Raw genomic sequence first — 19,467 nt, forward strand, 5'->3', positions numbered from 1 at the left:
AGTGGTAACAATTCTAATAATATTGAACACAACAGAGTGAAATTAATCTGTGGGGAAAAAAAAATCCTACATTGCAATCTATTATTCTGTTGACTAATCTATCAAAGGAAGGAGCACTCGCACCATTTGAAACTGCACTGGCCATTTTTCTTCCTATATAGGATCAATATATATATAAATAGCGAGGTTACAGTTAGAAAATGGGTTTTAGATAAGAGAGCTGAAGCTTGAGAGTTGGCTTGTTGATACAGCAAGTGCCAAGATTCCTTTAACCCACAGATACACAAAAAATTGCACGGATCTGCAGAAAACAGTAAGAGGTAGGAAAATCTCTGTAAAAGATAAATTTCTCTGTAATGTTGGATCCCTTTAGCAACAGAGCTTCATTTTGTGAGTGGTGCTTGTAGCTGGATAAGGAGCTATTTCCTGCAGGATTTCTTGAAAGCCTGAGCTTTCCCAGTGGGAAATTTTTTGTACAGGTAGCAAATGTTTTGCAGGCCATTGCACATTAGCTTGCCAGATTCTTCCCTGAGATTCTTAACTGAGATAAAAAGAGATGAAAAGTTATCTGTGCTGTTTTGAGAAAAGTAGTTGTAAACCTTTTTTCCCTCTACAGTGGATATTAGGAATGATTACCTTTATTTGGACCTTCCTCAGACTGCTACAGTTAGAAGGTAGATTTTGTCCATAGAAGGAAAAATGTGCGTTGTCTAGTAAACTGCACTGGCCAACTGTTTGCTGTCTAAATTCTAGAAAAAAATCCCTAAGAGTTTAAACTCAGTATAATAACCTGCACCATTGTTGGAAGACCAGGCATCATAGTGGTGGACAAAAGCAAGGTTTGCTTTCTCTCAGCTAAAGTCTGTATTGCATCTCATAAACATCATGGTAAAGAAACAGAGGTCACATCAGTGATATGTGGTGTCAGGGCCAGGTTGCCAAAATACATATGGTGTAGATCAAAGAGAGCCAGTGCTGAAGTTTTAGTGCTAGATCTCCAACATAGTCTAGAAAATAAAAGCATTTGTCTTGGAATCCAGGTACACAGGATCCAGGTCCATTTTGAGCTAGACTGCAGGTTTACAGGCAGCCTGCTATACAGCCATCCTCATCTTCATCCTGAAGAATTCAAAGAATGGTGAGAAAATTACACAGCAGGATGTGATGGTCCATTAGCTTTTCAGCAAAAATGTGTGCACAGTTGTCACTCTCGGGTGAAACCTGATGTCTGAACTTTGAAATGAGCATGTGGGGAGAGGAAAGATGAGCATGGGAATACATGTTCCACAGAGAAGATCTGATTTTTTATAAGCTAGAACAGAATGCATTGAGCAGACTAACAAACAGTTCTTTGGACATGGCCAGTAAACAAACACTGAATAACTCTATATTCTATACATTAAACAGATACATATTCCCAGTGGTGAAAGGAGCACGTTCATATATAAACATCAGTCTCTTTAATTTTAGTTGAGCAGACTTAGAACCTCTTACACCTGCTATGAAAAATAAGCTGTAGCTGAGGACAAGTGAGAGTCGAGCTAAGGAGCCCGTGACAGCTCTGGTAGCATCATAGTCCGTGGTGAAGCATCCAGGCTCAGCATTGCATATAGGGGCAACAGCCTCCTCCCTGCACACCCTCCTCTGAGCTTATCTTCCAGCTCTGTGCTTGTCAAATACCAGTCAGAAATCAACAACTGTGCATAAAACCCGAAATATTTTTCTTCTGAAGATATTCACAGACATAGTGCAGAAAATTCCTGTTATTTTTCATTAATTAAAGCTCTTGATTAACAAGTACTTATTTGCAATTCTGTAAATTTCTTTGCTTTTCATTCTGCAGAAGAATAAGAAAAAAGCATGTGCTCTGTTGGGGTCCCTCCCCTGCCATGGAGCCCTGGGAGAGGGGCCCCAACAGTGCTCTTTCAACAAATTTCATCTTAGGTACTCAGAGCACTTCACAAGTATTAATTAGTCTAACACCCCATTTATTTATCAGGAGACTTTAAACATACTGAAGTCATAAATGGTGTTGTACCATCAGCGCATTGGTGACCTCAGCCGGTGTACCTGGGATTAATCACTCTGTTCCAAACAGGCCATGGCACAAAATTTGTTCTAATATATTTGCTTACAAAGATGATATAAATTCATATTATTAATTATTTTAAGACCTTGTAAGGGCAAGAAGTTTTCTTGTATACTGTTTTTCTTTTTTTTAAATGAAATTACATTCAAGGAAATGAGGGTACAAATTGTTTTCTTTATATAAGATACCTTGTATTTCAATATGTAAGGAAAAAGTTTTATGAGTTTCTGAAGAGTTACTGTAAAATTAAGCACATTGGAATTTTTCCCAGATTAGTCTCAAAGCAGTGAGGTTAACAGACTAATTCAATAGTCACTGCTTTTGACAATATCCTTTTATTATGACTTCAACCAGAACAGGATGGGATCTAAAGCAGTATAGCCTCTTGTCGGCAAACCAGTTGTTAACATGCACTTAAACCATGTTTCTTAAGAGTCCCTCTGAAGAAAGGTTGTCTTGAGAGGATGCTTAAAGTCCAGTGTGTGCTCAGGTACTTTGGTGAGTTTCAGTATTTTAAAGAATTTAAAACATTTTGTCAGGAATCCAGAAATCAGGTGGACTTGGGCAAGTAATTAATTGTGTTTGAGAAAAGGCTCTCTCATGTAACCAGCACAGGTCAATAAAAAGTAAAAAACTAATATTTTTTTAGAAACCAAGTAGTACTAAGGATAGTAAAATTTAATGTGATGGACAAAGAATAATCTTGAATCTAGACCATAAAACAAGCCTTTCATATTCCTGTTACATGGAGGTATCTGGATAACGGATAGAGATAACTGTAGAGAGTGAATGAGACTCAAATGAGAAAGTTAGAATTAATAACCTTGTTTCAGAAAAATTCCTGTGCAGACTGCATCCCGGTCTTTAAGGTACATGATATAGCCTGCCTTTCTGTGTTTGTGTTAGAGCTGGAAAGAGTGTGGAGTCCTGTATGTCTGCTCTGGTGCATCCATGATCTGTGTGGAGAGTGTGCCAGACTCCAGGTCAGAGACTGCCTTAAGGTAGCTCTGGCAGGCTGGGAGTCTCCCACAAAATGCAGAATTACTGATTCAGAAAGGAGGAAACTCTCCTGCCGCTTCATGTCTTTACTTCTCAGCTGCAGAGGAATGTGCTCCAGCCCCAGAGGAACCAAGTGCCCCTTTGCACAGTGCCCCACTTCCATCAACAGTGCAAGGGACACACAACCATCACAGCTGCACCCTCCAGGCTCTCTATCCTGCTCAGAATATTTCCCTCAGTGGTAAGAGACTGAGGTCTGAAAACTCTGACTGAGGAAGAATCAAATGTGTCCATTTCCCGAGAGAACGAGTTATTTAAAAAACCCTATGAGTAAGTCTGCTCATCAGGTGGAGGTTTTGAGACTGAGTCCTAATGGTTAGATCCCTAACATTAGAGGGGTGAAGATTTCAGATATTCCAGGGTTTTGGCGTTTAAATAATTCCATGTTCAATATATGACAGTTCTTAATAACCATTTGGGGTATATAATAATCATGTAGGATATAGGGAGTATGTGTGTACATTCTAGGTATATGTGTGTTATTTGCAGCTGCCTAAACAAATTTTTACATATGTTTCTAAGTGCCCAAACAAACCCTAACATGCCAAGTCAAATTCAACTTCATACCACAAAAAATTGAAGAGAAAAAGATCAAACAAACTAACTGTTAGGATAAATGAAAGAAAAAGTAGAAAACCACCTATTGGAAAGATGGGGAGTATAAAGATAATTCTTTGCTGAAGAAACTGAGGTCATTTTATAAAAGTGCTCTGATCTGTCTTTGAAACTCCATTTCACATAAAGAGAGCAATCTTGTTTCTCAGCTGGTATGAACTGTCAGGGATACATTGAAGCCAATTTCCTTCAGCTTCTGATCTGGTCCAGAGACACCATCTATTTCTATCTATACTGGTATAATCTAGTATCATCTATACTGGCATCAGGATGAAATGTACATGTCTGCATATAGCTTTGTGTCTTGAAAAGACAAAGAATTGTGCTAATATAGAAGAGAAAAATAACTAGTCCAGAATAAAATGGATACCGATGGCTGAAAAATTCTGTATACATGGTAATGCACTGGTTACTCTTTAGTTTCTGTTTTTATTTATTTAATAATTGTTGCCTTCAAAATGGATGTTAATTATATCAGCTTCATTCATAGACTTTTCCTATGCAATACAAGAGCATATTGCCTCTTACTGAGGGCAGATGTTGTTGTAATATACCTAATGTACTGCTACTGTTTCATGCAGAGAGGATATAAAACATGATGCAGTCAGGGAAATGGCAGTCAAGTGTGATCATTGCACTGGTCTTTGGCAACAAAAAATGCTACACTTTTCCTTCTTTAGCAATCCAAAAATTTGCAACCAGTCAGTTAGAATGCAAAGGCTAAAGCGACTGAGGCTTATTTTGAAACATTTTGCCAACATTTTTATAGAGCCTCACAGACCTCAAAGAGGTTGTGTAGAGTTTTTTTCTCTTGTGGAAACCATGCTTGTGTGTGTGTGCATGTGTGTGTGATGTGTGCATGCATGCCTATTCTCCTAAGGCAGTTTTACAAGGCTTCCACCTGCGGATGTAGGTTCAGTGATGCCAGCCTGGAGGAACGCAGGCCTGGAGATGTGGAGTCCAATGATACCGACCACATAACTACTACCTGAGATGAGAGATTCCAGTAATTTTCTCTGCTGTTATGGGAAGTGCCATATGTAATTCCAGTTTAGACAGGTTTTTCTGTAATTGGTATTTGGCTATTGGACACACCTTTTTCTGGAACAAGACACTGTCCCTCAGGCGGTGATTTGATGTCAGCAGCAGTGCTGCTGCCTCAGCTCCTGTGCCAACTCTTGGGTCTGCAGAGCTCTGCATGGCAACTGTATGGGGCACTGACCTGGATTAAAACAAATATACCACCCCACAACAAAGGCCAGTTTTTTCAGTTGGAATCTGTGCTAGATCTATGAACGGCTGAAGAAGTACTTGTACCAGCAGGGTGCTGGGAGAGTCAAGGGGTCGGGACCAAGCACCTGGAGAGGAAGACGAGGCAGCTTCTTGAGGCGGTTTCACTGATGTAAACTTACCCCCTGCCCAGCTCCAGTGTAACTGGGTGTACTTGCACCACTACTGCTCTGATGCATGTTTGCGCTCAATCCACCAGATTTAAATGACAGCATAATGCACAAGACAAAGGAGAATTTAACCTTCTCTTATGATCATAACCTGCAAAGCACACCATTGCCATGGGAATGCTGGAGCTGCCCTCGCACTGCCTCCAAGCCCAGTCAGGGTGCTAAATGGGTGTGCTAAATGCAAAGATGTCACTGGTACTGACTTGCCAATCAATTTGCCTACTGGGTACACAACACCATATTTTTGACACCTCTGCCACCATTCAATGTGCATAGTGTGTTCTTGTACACATTTTAAAATGGCTGTGTCATCCCTGCATTAGGAGACAGGCACTTTGATATAATATTTGAGAGACTTGTAAGCAGATAAACTCTAAAAATTTGAAATTAATTTGCCTTGAATTAGATTTGCCCTGAAGATGAGTAGAAATTTGAGCTGTACTAGCTGACCATAGCTCGGCTTTAGCTCCACAGGTACTTGCAGTCGCACTCATTCTGGCACTAAGCAAGCACTGTTCCTGCACCTGTGATACAAGAGCAAGATGTGTATAGGTGCTTCTTTAGTGCAATCTCTTTTACAGGAAGTTTATAACTGGGAAACAATTTTCACTGGGAAAGTGGTATTGAAAGTTTGATTCTTAAACTGACCTCTTCTTCTGAAAAAGAAGTTAATCATATTCTGACATCAGAATATAATTAACTGTTCTATTCCTTCGTATCTCATTTCAGGAAGTCCACAGTAGTGCCATGGAAGTGGAGGAGTATTATTTTACATAGCATGCAGATTTAATTTCGAGATGTTTGCTGACAGCCTATGTCACTCCTTCTGTCATCATAAAACGTAGTAACTAAGCTTGAACAATCTCAAATACTCTTTTAACTTGATCTTCAGAGCTGCTGAAAATACTTTTACAGTCAGAAATCCACCTTCTTTGCTTGCACTGAGATAGTAGAGAGGTACCTGCCTTACAGCTTTGTCCTAGTACTCCCAATGTCTCCAGAGTGGATATTTAATCTGTTCATTAACACAGGCTTAAATGATGAAGTCCATACACATTTTTTATTCCAGCACAGGTATTCCTAAAAGCTATTTTTTTTTTTAATAGGACTGATTAAATATGTCAGGAATAAGATCTGTAGTTGTTTAGTGCCAAAAATATACTCAATACTGTTAACTGTATTACTTTTTCTATTTCAGGCATTTAAAATGCTTTATGTACTCTAGTGTCTACAGACTAACTCAAATAGCTCCACATTTTGTGATGTAAAACTCCTTCTGATTTTCAGTAGGGCCATAACAATAACCATAATTTCAGGATAGGATTTCAAAACCTTTGTGAACAAGTGACCTTTTCTTTCTATTTTCTTTTCTTTTCCTGGTCCTACAATGATGTGGAAATCCTTTTTTGTAGTTGTTAAATTAAACTATTGTAAAGGCAAGAAAATACAAGATGAAATGTACAACCTACTGAATCACCAAACATAAACCTCCTATGGAAATGCAGCTCAGAAATTGTAAACCTATTGGTTTATCTCATGTGACGTTCACTTATCAAAGGATATCCAGTAGTGTGCTTAAGTAATATGCTAGAACAAAATATCCCTAGAACAGTGAAGTGACCTCGTTACCATCTTTTAGGTTGTGGGGAGGATGTCTGGTACAGAGGCAGCTCTGGAGCAAGTTTCCTTGGCTCCTGAGACAAAGGTTGTGGTACCCAGGACTGCAGAAGTATATGAGATCTGCCATCCCGTCTGATCCTTCTCTCTCCATTAATGATCCCCAGCTCAGCTCAGTGTTTCTCTGCCCCAAACTCTGCCTTCAGGGGACTGAGCTGGGTGGCCAGAAGGGCAGATGCAGTGAAGATCTGAGTACCTCAGCCTCAGGATGTAGAGAAGACAAAGGCATATCCACTTTGGACCTGACTTCTAATTTGTATCTGCTTTAAGCAGGAGACTGGACAAGACAAACCCCACATGCCCCTTCCAACCCAGGCTGTTTATGTCTCTGTGTTTTTATGAAAAAATTCCCCAAAAAAACAACCCAATACCCATTCCTCCCCACCCCCCCAAAACCTCCCACCTACTTTTTAGTGTGATTAATTTGAAAAACATTTAGCATCTATTTCTATTTATTGAGTACTCTCAACATTTAAAAGTTTCAGAGCATTTGTACCATTCAGTACTTGAGTCTTGAACTGATGGCAAATATTTCTCTTTTGACTTTTCCTCTGAAAATTTTCTTCTTGTATTGTATTGATAGATGGAAATCAGCTCCTGATGTTAGAATAAAGTATTGTGAAACCACAAGAAGTATGCATGTCCTTAAGGAAGACCACAGTGCTCATAAGTCACCTTTATAATTTTTGTAATTTTAATTTTTTTTTCTCTTATGCCATTAGCTGAATATATGTGATGAATAAAAACACATGGAAGTGCTGCAACTCAAGAATTAATTGTTTCAAGGAGCTACTAACATTAACATTGAAGAGGTGATTCTCCTGTAACAGACATATAGCAAGTACCCAACAGAACATATATAGTGGCAACAAGTGTGTGACAAATAATCAAAGAAATGAAATTGTTTGCAAAGTAATAGTACATTTAATGAGACTAATCCAGTTCAGAAACAAAAAGAATTGTTTTAAGTTGTCATTCGAATTGCAGTTTAATAATAGAGACAAAAATGGCTGAGCAGGGGAAGCAACCTATCAGTCAAATTGTGATACCTTTACTTTCAAAAGGCATTTTATTTCACAAATAATTCTATTAATTTGATATAACAGATAGGAGAGTATCACAGTTCAGTCATGCAGCCTAGAGATTGTAAGAGAGGACCTGAGGCAAGGTTGGCTTTAATATCACAATTTTTTCAACTGGTAAGTTGGAAATAAACACTGCCTGCTCTCAATAGAAACACTGAGGAGAGCAGGATGTTATGTTTTTATTGTGTATCCTGCCTTTTAGTCAGTTCAGTACTACTTTAAAAAACTTGCAGTGTTTTCTGCAGGTTTTGTGTGAACAGAAACAGTCACAGACAGCTATTCTTTTGCTTGCTGGAAATTAGTATCAAGCACTTCTACAGTATAGTCTAGACAGGAAATTGCCTTGTCCTTCAGCAGAAAATTGATTAGGTAATTCATTACATCAGTCATCTCAGACACTCCATCCTTTGAAAATTTGTTTTCGGTGTCTCTGATAAAGGCAAGATCTATAGGTCTTCTAAGTACGTGAGTCATCTTAGGCTGGGCATTTCATACATGTTTTTTTAGGACAGCAATTCTTCTCTGTGGCTAAACCAATTGAAGGAAAGAATTAAATTTGCCTGATGCTTATCTGTAGGGTGCTAAGGATACAGGACAGAATAAGCCTCCTAAAGAGAACTTTTGGAACTCTCTTTCCCTTCATCTCTCAATCAATGGCTTTTGCTCGTGTCTGATACGTTTGCACCCTCCCCCAAGAGAATGCTTTCAGTAGAACCTGAATCTCCCTGAGGTGTTTTCATTTCACAGCTATCTATTGATTTTCATTTAAGTGTGTAGATCGCAGCATATACTTTAACTCTGAGCAGCAGCTCAGAAAAGTTCTTGCTTACATTACATGACACATTCTGTTTCTGGTGCATTAATGGCTGTATGTTAATCACAATTACCTGACTTTAAGCATTTGCAATCAGCACGTGACACAGCTGAACCCAAAAATGTGCTCCATAGGTTCCAGCCAACAGAAAATAAAAGAGTCAAAAAAGTAAAGAAATGCAGCAATTTATACCAAATTATGAGCAAGGAATTTTAGAGGGCAGGAAAGAATGAGCAGAAAAATAAACGAAATTACTGTGAGAATATGACATGGCAAAAAAGGAAAACAACTAATAAAAGAGACTTTAAAAAGTAGTAAAGAAAGATAATGAAAGAAATAGTTATGTGTTGGGGGGGATTGTTAAAGATTTTTAAAAAATAATTATATACTAAAGGCATGTCTCTGTTTTATCCACCTAAGTATGTAGTTTTACAGTCTTGATTTGGACAGAAAACCAGTAAAAGAAATGCTGAAAAAGGTAAGAAGATATCCTGCAAAAAACCAAAGCATGTCCAAGCAAGCGAAAGGGAAGAAAACCTGAAGAGTGGCAAATTAAACATAATGATACAAATCACAGGCCAACAATGAATGTCTTAGGGAATACTTGCCAAACACCTAAAACTAAAAGCAAACTCTTCCTCAAAGCCCTGCGGCGTGGGCTGCCTCCCTTGGAGTCATTAAGGTCAATTGACATATCAATGAGAGGAGGAATTACAGCAGAAAATCCAAAGGGATTCTTGCACGTTTCCTCAGCGAGGAAGATCTAAGAAATTCACACTCCAGAAGTCACCTTTACTAGGACGAGTCTGAGAATCTCTTTTAAACTGGTCTGTGGAGGAGGTTGTAAAACAAATTGCGGTGGTTTAACCCCAGCTGGCAAGTCGGCACTACACTTTCCTCCGGGGAGCAAACTGCCAGGAGATCTAAAGGAAACTGAGGATGAAATACAGCTGAACTAATACGTTCCTGAAAACTACCTCTATATGGAAGGTATGGAAGATGGCGACTCTGACAATAATTTTTTGCAATCCTTTCAGTTAGGGATTCTGAGATTGCAGACCAGTTATTCTCAAAGCAGTACTAAGTAACTTTGCTGAGGACACTGAACTGTGAGGAGCTGTCGACTCCTTCGAAGGCAGAAAGACCTTGCAGAGAAACTTTGACAAATTAGCGAGATGGGCATCATCAACCATTTGAAGTTTGGCAAGCGCAAGTGCTGGATTCTGCACCTGGGATGGGGTAACCCTGCTTGTGTGTGTGGACTGGGGAATGAGGGGCTGGAGAACAGTCCCATGGAAAGGGAGCTGGGGGTCCTGGTCAATAGAAAGTTGAACCTGAGTCAGCAGTGCCCTGGCAGCCAGGAGGGCCAACTGTGTCCTGGGGAACATCAGGCACAGCATCGCCAGCCGGGTAAGGGAGGGAATTGTCCCGCTCTGCTCTGCACTGAGCAAGCTTCAGCTCGACCCCTGTGTGCAGTTTTGGGAGCCACAATAAAAAGACATTAATAGAGAGAGAGTCCAAAGGAGGGCCACGAGGATGGTGAAAGGTCTGGAAGGGAAGTCACACTGAGGTAATTTGGTCTGTTCAGCCTGGAGGAGAGGAGACCGACGGGAGACTCCATTGTGGTCTTCAACATCCTTATGAGGGGAAGCTGACGGGCAGGCACGTCTTCTCTCTGGTGCCCAGTGACAGGATGGGAGGAAACAGCATGAAGCTGAGTAGGGGGAGGTTTAGGTTGGATAGCAGGAAAAGGTTCTTCACCCAGAGGGTGGCTGGTCACTGGAACAGACTCCCCAGGGAAGTGGTGACAGCACCAAATCTGTCAGAGTTCAGGAAGCATTTGGACAATGTCCTCGGGAACATGGCGTGACTCTTGCAGTGTCCTGTGCAGGGCCAGGAGTTGGATTCAATGATCCTGATGTCCCTCTCAACTCAGCATATTTTATGAGTCTGTCATTCTATGGTTTTGATTTCTGTGAAGTAACACAAAAAATGGAAAAAATAATCCTAATTTAATGCAGGGTCACAAACTCTGTACTTCTGCTGCAGCTCAACAAAAAGAAAGGTCTTGGATATGCAATACATACTTCTGTAAAAATGTCAGTTTTATATTCACTAAAAGTCAAAGAAGCAAGTACAAAATAAAACAATTTTTAGGTATTACACTTCTTCTTCAACATATGATCCCTTTTGTGAAACGCATGCCAAAAGTTTTTTGGTTTTTTTTCATTTGCTCTGATAAACATATTGCCTCCATTTCCAAGCTGCTTGCTTTGGTATGTCCTTGAGCCACCACAGCAGGAGCAATGCTACCAATAAAAGAGCAGGAAATGATTACTACACAAATAGAGAACAAAACAGCATGTCAGGTTATGTACACTTTTAAAATACCATGTTCAGTTTCTGGTGTTCCCTCCTATCTCTCATGCCCAGAAGGGACAGGGCAGAGCTGAAAAAAGGTTCAAGGAAGGACAATAGCAGCGACCAGAGTCTAAATAGCTTCCATAAGAGGAGCAACTGAATTGTTTAGGAATGTTCAGCTGGGAGAGACAACTTAATTTTGTACAGCCAGCATGGCCTGGACAAGACAGTCAATAATATTTTTTTTTCTACAAAAGCAAGTGAAGGTTCAAATGATATTTTTGAGACGTAGGTTGAAAATTAACTAAATTAGTTATACTGTGGAATCTTTCCCACAGGATATTTTGATATTAAAATTGTACAGCTGTTCAGAAAGCTAATTAACAGAAGAAAAATTCACCAGATAATACACAAATACAGATAATATCTCTCCTTCAGGAATTTGCTGAACCACTCAACACTGGAGATTGAAAAAGTATTGTGGAGAAGTGTTGACATATTCTGGCTTTGTTTGTACACCATTACCCAGACATCTGTATTTGGTCACTGACAGAGAGGTGTTACACTTCTGGATGGACTTTTGATCTTACACAGTGAGCTATAGTTGCAGTCCCTCATTTGCATGGGAATGTCTCATACAAGATTATAAGGGTATAGGGTTACAAGGTTAATTTCTGAAGTCTCTTGTGCCTGGTTATGTGTGCAGACTCTCAGTCAGAATCTACCTTCTGTTTGTCTTAGGCATAAATGTGGCTAGGTTTTAGGTATGAAGGGAGTGGCATAGCTACTGCTAATATTTGGTCTCCCAAGAATGCAAACTACTTCATCAGATCCTGAGAAAATGAAAGGAAAAAAGTTGGTCTGAACTAATAAATTACTGATTTTTAGTAATTTCACACAACGATGTTGCTCCAAGGAAGTTGTGTGTGAAATTCTGTATAATTTGGATAGTGCAAAAATAAAATATTCCAAAATATCCTAAAGGAATCTTTTGAGTGAGGATGAAAAATAAAAAGAAGTAAAAAATTTTAAAGCTTTCCTGTAGTTGCTTCATTTTTCAACATACAGCAAAATTAGGTATTCTTTAATGCTTAGTAACTGTAAACATTACACAGTTATGAATTCCAACAGAAAACTGATTTATTATTGCAACTTTGTTGCCAAATTAGAATTTTTAGTTGGAAAGAGGGTCTCATGTCTTCAGTGTGGCCATTTTCCACAGTTTCTGATGAAGGCAGCAGGAGTAAAGTACTCCTTTACAGTTTGCACTTTGCCAGTGAGTGTTTGACTTTCATGAAAACCCTTGCTTTTTAAGGTTAGAAATGAATACAAGCTATTACCTCCTGCTGTTTGCTCAAGACCTTAGAGGAATTAACTAAATGCTTTCTTGGTTTCTAGAATCAACATTCAAACAAACAAAAAGCCTAACATGAATGGGAACTTTGTTAGCAACCTCAAATTGCTATTAATCAAATAGTTGGAGTCTGATCTCACTTTTTTTCCTTTGGAGACAGTCAATTTTTTAAAAAAACCCATTGCATTGACCAGTAGTTAGGGACCTATACATGCAATTTAAAATCATGACATTTTAGGCAGAATGAATAGAATATCTGGGCAGGAAACAGAAAGACAAGCTTGCTTTCTCCAGTCTTGGGCCAATCACTTACTTCTTTTTTTATCTTATCTTTTTGCCAGCTTTGTGTTTATGCCAGCAGATGTATCTTGCCAGCAATGTAACTCCTTCTCCACACTTCAAAATTTCCTCATAACTATCAAAATGCAGTGGCTCTAAATAAATATAATAATCAATATCAGTTGGCTGGACCTCACTGGTTCAGAGAGATTTTACCTAGCTGTGAGACACTAGCCAGTTCTATGACTTTGTTAGCCATTGTAACATCAAAACTGGGAAGTTCGGAATCTTTCACTGTAGTTTAGGCACAACTGGTGGCAGTAAATACCATTGTAGTAATGTGGAGAAAATTTTCCTTTCCACTTGTTGCATATTGTGTTCTCTGAGTCTCAAAGGTAATAAGCAGGTAGCCTTTGTTTCTGAGACTGAACTAGGTCCTTCCAGGCAGTTGGGAGATTTTCTGGATTCAATCAATTTTCTGAACAGTTTCCTCCGTTGAATTAATTTTTTTCTCTGTACCACAGCTCACATACAATAAACTTAAGGAGGCCAACAATAGCAATATCATCTCCCTTTTGCTGGGGAAAAAAAAAGCACCTTTGTGAAGCAAGGGGTGAAGCTAGCAAAGAGAAATTGAGTTTACATTTATTTTTCTGCCAACTAATATCTGTGTAACCTAACAGGGCTTAATTTCACAGTGATGGTAGTTTGACTCATTTCAAGTCAACTGGATTTTCAAGTTTCTTATAAAGATGAATAATTCTATGGAATTCTATTAGCTCTGGCAACAGGATAATAGAGAACATCCTGCTACTGACCAAAGTGTATGAGCCCTCACTTGCCAATCTAACAGTCGTTCTCTGTTGGTATGATTGGATTATTTCATTGGATTATTTCCCAGATGGGCATTAATGTGTTTGTAGGGCACATTCAGTTAAAGGGTCGATGTTTAGTAAAGCTGCAGATATTGCATTTGCTTCGAACATGTAATTAAAACAGCAGATTGCTCTCTGTTTTGCCTTTCCTGCAGTAGGCTGCATCATAAAACAGCTCTGGATGATTTTGTCAACTGTTTTTGTCAAGAGCTTTAAAGGAGAATATAATATAGGCTTTTTATATGAAATGAAATGCAATAGTATTTTTCCATAAAGCTAAGGTTTTCAAAGATTAGGATTTATACTGTAGTCAAGGAAACTCCATATTTTCTCAAAGACCTCTGTCTTGGTTTATGGATTTGTTGTACCTATCTCCCTCCAGAGCTCTCTACTTCTGCTATTTAATTTGGGGGAAGAAATCTTCAGTGAAATAAATATAACTTAGGTCTGTAATTCCTAAATAGATGATGCTGTACATAGACTTTCTTGCATAAAAGCAAGATTCTGACCATATTGTGATTCAATCATACTTTTAAATGTGATCAATATTAGTAATTCTCATTTACAACTGCCTCTCCCTGCAATATCAATGGTATTTGTTTTCAGGAAGATATAAAATTATTTTTTCTTAACCTATTCTGTCTTATCCAATTTTATTCTGTGCTTTATCTTATGTATTCTAAGATTGTTTCAGTCCAATGGTAAATTAAATTGTGGTTCTTATATATAATATATTATGTGTTAGAAATTAACGATTGATATAAAGCAATCTTTTATCAGTAGTTTTAATAACATTAAGCAGTAAAATACAGTGCTCCAATACACTATCGTACAAAGTAAGCAGAGCTTTGCTTTCTTTATTCTATCTTTAGAAGAAAGTCTCAGAACCACATTCCCAGGTTCAGTCCAGAAGAAATTGCAGAGCTGAAAAACGGAGTCAGAAAGACCTCTTGGTTTTCAAAGTAACCTTTTGACCATATGTCATTAAGAGGCTGGATCTCTTCTAAGACCTCTTCCAATTACACTGGCTTAGCACTATTCCAGGAGCTTATCATGTCCAATCACCCTAAAAAAATCCTAATCAGGCCTTAGGCTAAAATGCTGCATTGACAGAAAAGATGAACAGCAAGTAAGGTGTTGCATTTGCTTCAGCTAAGGGTCTTGTCAAATAAACACATTTCCAGTTTCTGGAGTTAGAATAGAAGCGTCATTGAAAATCAAGGTCAGCTTTTTGTTCCTAGGGATGTAAACAGGTTAGGCCAGCAAGTAAGTCTTAGATTGTAGCCTTGAGGCATAATTGAGGTGTTGGATCTTTAAGTTAAGCCTGGATGGAAAACAATCAGGGATAATGCTTTGCATTAGACATTTATTTAAGAAGTGTCCTTCAGAGCTGCTCATATTGTCCATCCTAGGAGTATAAGACTTCTTTAGGACTTCTGATCCAGCCCTTCACACTTTGAGATCTGTGGGCTTAATGACTCTCAAAGCCACTGCAATTTGTATCCTCTTGTCCTGTTTGATGATGCTCCAGGGCTCTGAAAACAGCTCTGCTGTACTCCAGACCCAATTGATACACTATGCTCTGACCTGGAACTCTCTGTATGGCTGTATTATGGCAAGATTAATAATAAGACCTCCACGATGTTGATCTTTAAATTTTTATTTGGTTGGGTAACTGATTTTGAGAGCACAATACTTAACTGATTTGAATTGGTGTTTTAGGGCCTGATGGTCTCACATGTTTCACGCACAGAGTCACTGTGACATGTAAACTATCAAGCTCAGATTGGGTTTACCCACAGTAAGTAAAGCAGATATATTTTATTTGGTAGTACCTTGTTTTGCACAACTTCCATTTCCAGAGTATTATGGTTGGGCCCACAACAGCAAGGCGTGTGACTGGTACAATTAGAAAGACTATGGGAGAATTTTTTTTTTTAATGCAAATGATCACCTGTATTAGCCAGCCCATGAGTTTAGATGCCTGTTTGTGGATTATCATGTAAAAGCAGCACATTGAACCAGCACCGATGATCTAGGAGAGAAGGCTGCCTGCTTATGTTTCCCTTGCCCTGGCTGCTATACCAGGCCAAAAGCAACCTGTGGAGGTTTAGGGAAGTGGTTTGTTTCCTGAAGGGTGCTGAAAATGCACAGAAGTGAGTTGCTTGTGATGTGCAAGTGAGAGAGGCAGGGACAAAGAGCACATCCACAAAAAGTGGAGAATGAGGGTCTATTCAAGAAGAACAGGGAACAGTCTTCACACTGGGTCTTAACTGATGAGAAAGTCTTTTTCTGGGGAGCAAGGGGAAACAGTGGCACAGTAAGTCTCTGACTGTGAGTCCTAAGGGACTGAGGGCGAGACGGAAGGAAGGGAAAATGTGTTTATAAATCTTCTGTTTCTGATCTATTTCACTATGTTCATTTGGAAGTCTTTTGGAAGTCAGTGGACCCACTTTGACTTGGATTGTTTTACCTTAACCAACGTTTAAAATTTGACCCATTTCAGATTTCTATCAGACCATTTGTAATAAAACTTTCTCCTGAAGTGTAATTAGCAAGTCTGTACCAATGAGATTAGTGTTGTCTAATAAAACTGATAACTTAATGCCTATCCTACATTCCCATCTGATGTCTCAGCTGGCAAGACATTCCTCTCTCTAGACATCACTCCTAGGGTTAGTTAACAGCTGATTAAATCTCAGGAAAGCCCTGGTATCCTACGGATCAGGTGGCAGCCATGCTCCCTGCAAGAAGGTGTGGGAGCAGATATTTTCTGCAGATGGAGGGTTAGGCCTTTGCAACTGTGCAAGTTGTCGGCAGTAGTAGCACCAGAGATGCAAGCCACAGATGGCAACAGGGGGATGCAGCTGTCTGCAGGAGGCTTAGTGTCCCTGAAGCAGCTGCACTAGGAATTTGGTAGATGTAGCATGGCTTATGCTCTCCTTTAATCCTTCTGCCTTCACCCCATCTTTGCTCATTACATTATTATTGCAAATAATTATCATTGCTACAGTGCTAACAATATGGCCACCTGTTGACTTAGCTGTACATCCCATGCTGTCTGGGGTCCTGGCCTAAGGTAGGCTACACTCAGAATTCATTGCTAATTATTACTTTTCTTGCCTTTTTTATTTTGTTTTTGCTGTTTTCCGCCTTGAGTAGGAACAATTTTATGGGTGTCAAGAGCCTTGTGTAGGAAAACAGCATTGTAGATGGTAACCCATGACAAAAGAACATTATTTATTGAACACAGTTCCTTTTCAATCTATCACTGAAGCCAAAAGATCAGGGTAAAAGATAACCTTGATGAAATCCTTAAATTTTATCTATGATTTAAATTGTGTTCAATTTTGCACAGAGTGAAATTAAGATTAACCTTATACCTTTCAATTTAATTTCTACTGCACTCAATCTTTTCTTCCCATTCTTTGTTTCTCCAGTCACTTTCGAATTTGTTCCTTAAGGCCATTATTCCATCCTTTTCCCCATTTATTTATTTGATTAGCTACTAATAAATCCTTGATTTCTTATAATTCTTTGTGCCATCATTGGCACTTTAGCTTAGCATAGAAAGCATATAGCAAAACTTGTCTTAATGTAGGAGCAAAAACTTTGCTTTGAAGCATCCATGCAGAATTTGGATCAGAAGTCACGTTACATCCAAAGGCAGCCTTATCTCCTGCTGGTCTATTCCAAACTCTCTGGAGGGAACTGGATCTTGCTCCCACACATTGCTGATTTTGGGGGAACTGTCTAATTAGATCCTATTGCAAGCGTGAAGGACCTCACAAGGATATTTTATTTTATATGCTGGTACAATTTGCCATTTTACATGTTGAGTCACCCAAGGAGCAACAGGGGTAAGTACAATGCCATCTCAGTGTTAGCTTTTCCCAACTCCCACCTCGGTGCAGTTTGCTACCAGGCACATAAATCGATCTAAGCCATTTCCAGACAGAGAATTCTGCAGGGATATTAGCTTTGTTTCTGGCCCAAAGTGCAAAAGAGCCTCTATGGTGGTCATGGTGAAAAATCTTTTACCAATTTTAAGACCTTTTTCTGCACTGGCTTTGGGGCTGCTAGGCAAAAACTGCTTAGAAGCAGTGCATATCTCTGAATCATTGCTGCAGTAGAGGTCAAGAAGAGGAATAGATAAAGACACACAGAGAAAGCGAATCTGTTTATAATACTATTTATTTAGCATGTTTTCAAATTCCTTTGGGTAACAGAAAACATAAAATATGGAAGTAGTTCCACGCAGATGAGGATGATTTTATTTTAAATGTTTTGAATTCATAAGAGGTTTGGGGAAGTGAAACAAAGGAAAACTGTTCACACAGAGAATATATTGACTTACGTTAACTGGAATAGCTTGAATTACTGCTTGTGCAAAACTGTAGAAAATGTTTATAGATGATGTTAAATCATACATTAAATGAATTCTCCCACATTGCCATTCCCTTCTCTCCTTCAGAGCTTTTTAATTTCTGTAATGTTTCTTTTCCTTTTTACTTCTCAAACTTTTGCCAGTTTTCAGTTTTCCTCTTCCACATTTTTCCCTCATCTCCTCTTTTGCTTTTTGTGTTGCATTTATTCTGTCTTTAATTTGTCTCCCATGTGCTGCATCCCTCTATATATTATTATTTAGCTATTTAATTTTATATTTCTATCTTGAAAGAAAAAAAAAACAAATGAGAAAGGCAGCTTTCAGTTAAATATTTATGCTGCGTAATGCGGTGCTTGCTGTGCTATATACCTTCATGTTATCCTGGCAGAAACTGACAGAGGAGATAAAATGAAGGATGAATAAGAGAGAAAAAAAAGAAATGTTGACTGTCAGGATCACTACAAAGGCACGGTACAACAACAAGTATTAACCTAGAAATTCCTTGGGATTCCCTCTTGGGTTCATCTCTGCTCTGAGTATTCATCCCAAAACTGTAAAATGAAGATCTTGGAACTCCCACCCCTCTAAGAGACAGCTTGAAGACAAATATATTGGACATCTGAGGGGTGACCACATAAAGGTAATGACGCTGTGGAAAAATGAAGAAGTTAACTTTAGTGTGTCAACAGCTTGACAAATACTTATGCTGAGAACAAAAATATTTAGGTGGATTTTTAGACTATGTATTTTTACATACATTGTGAGCAACTAAAGAACACAATAAATTTTCCAATATTTTATATCCCATATGAACTCTTGGGACAACTAAATCTCAGAATACTATAGAAATATTTTTGAGATATATTTCTTTTTCTACTCCATTTTAGAAGATGAATATTTTCTAAGACCAATATATCATCCAGATAATTATAAATAATGCAGAAGAACTGGATAAATGATTTCTAGAAATCGGCTATCAGTTTTTAAAATGTGGTAGTTCTAAAAAGAAGCACTGAAAATTGTAACTTGAGTTAATGAAGCATTTGCAGGACATTTTATTTGTTCAATTTTTATACAATCACTTCTTCAGAGTTTACCATGTCGTGCATTTTGTACATGTAGTTCAGAATTCAGAAAATAAAAATAAAGTGAGCAATCAAGGATGAAGAGTTAATGAAATAGTGTTAGCCTCAAGAATTTTTTCAACCACTCTTCTGACATCTCTGTAACATTTTAGCAGCGTTGTCAGGAAAAAATATCAATCTCACTGCTGGAAAAAGAGAAGAGGTAGAGTAATGTCAAAAATAAATTACAGTGATGAAGTAAAGTGATGACCAATTTTGGTGCAAAAGTAAATTAAGTATTGTTAATGGACCACAGAGGCTAGAGCATTGTTCCACATAAGTTAATTA

This window comes from Corvus hawaiiensis, chromosome 3, assembly GCF_020740725.1.
Source record: "Corvus hawaiiensis isolate bCorHaw1 chromosome 3, bCorHaw1.pri.cur, whole genome shotgun sequence".
Classification (NCBI taxonomy): domain Eukaryota; kingdom Metazoa; phylum Chordata; class Aves; order Passeriformes; family Corvidae; genus Corvus; species Corvus hawaiiensis.